Consider the following 481-nt stretch of genomic DNA (forward strand, 5'->3'; position numbering starts at 1 on the left):
AGCGCAACATTCCATAGGAGTCAGCTGCTCCTTAGAGATAAACATAAAAAATACACACAAAAATGATCAAATAAATGCCTGCTTTCCCCTGAAACATGGAGTTTTTCCCTCCAGTGGGGCTCTGCTGGTGGGATGGCAGCTTGCTTGGGATTAACTCCTCTGTAGGCGTTGCTTTTGTCAGGTCGCTGGTCTAAAACAGATTGTGTTTGTTTTTCTGTGTGAAGGAGTGGAATAAACCCAAGCAAAATTTAACAGGGTCTCCAACTTTAGAGGATGAGTGAATAAAGACAAAAAGGGGAGAAAAAGAGTGCAGATGTTTGGTCAAAGTCGTATTATTCTGGGGGGAAAAAGCGTTTAACACAGCGTCCGCAGTAACTGTACAAAAAGGGAGAAGGGTTAATGACTTTAGCTGGTTTTGCAGGTAAAAAGGTTGGAAATTCACTTCCTGAGTTTAGTTTTCTGATGTCAGGAAAACCGTTGA

The sequence above is a fragment of the Oryzias latipes genome, chromosome 4 (genome assembly GCF_053564925.1).
Source record: "Oryzias latipes strain Hd-rR chromosome 4, Olatipes_Hd-rR_3.1".
NCBI lineage: Eukaryota > Metazoa > Chordata > Actinopteri > Beloniformes > Adrianichthyidae > Oryzias > Oryzias latipes.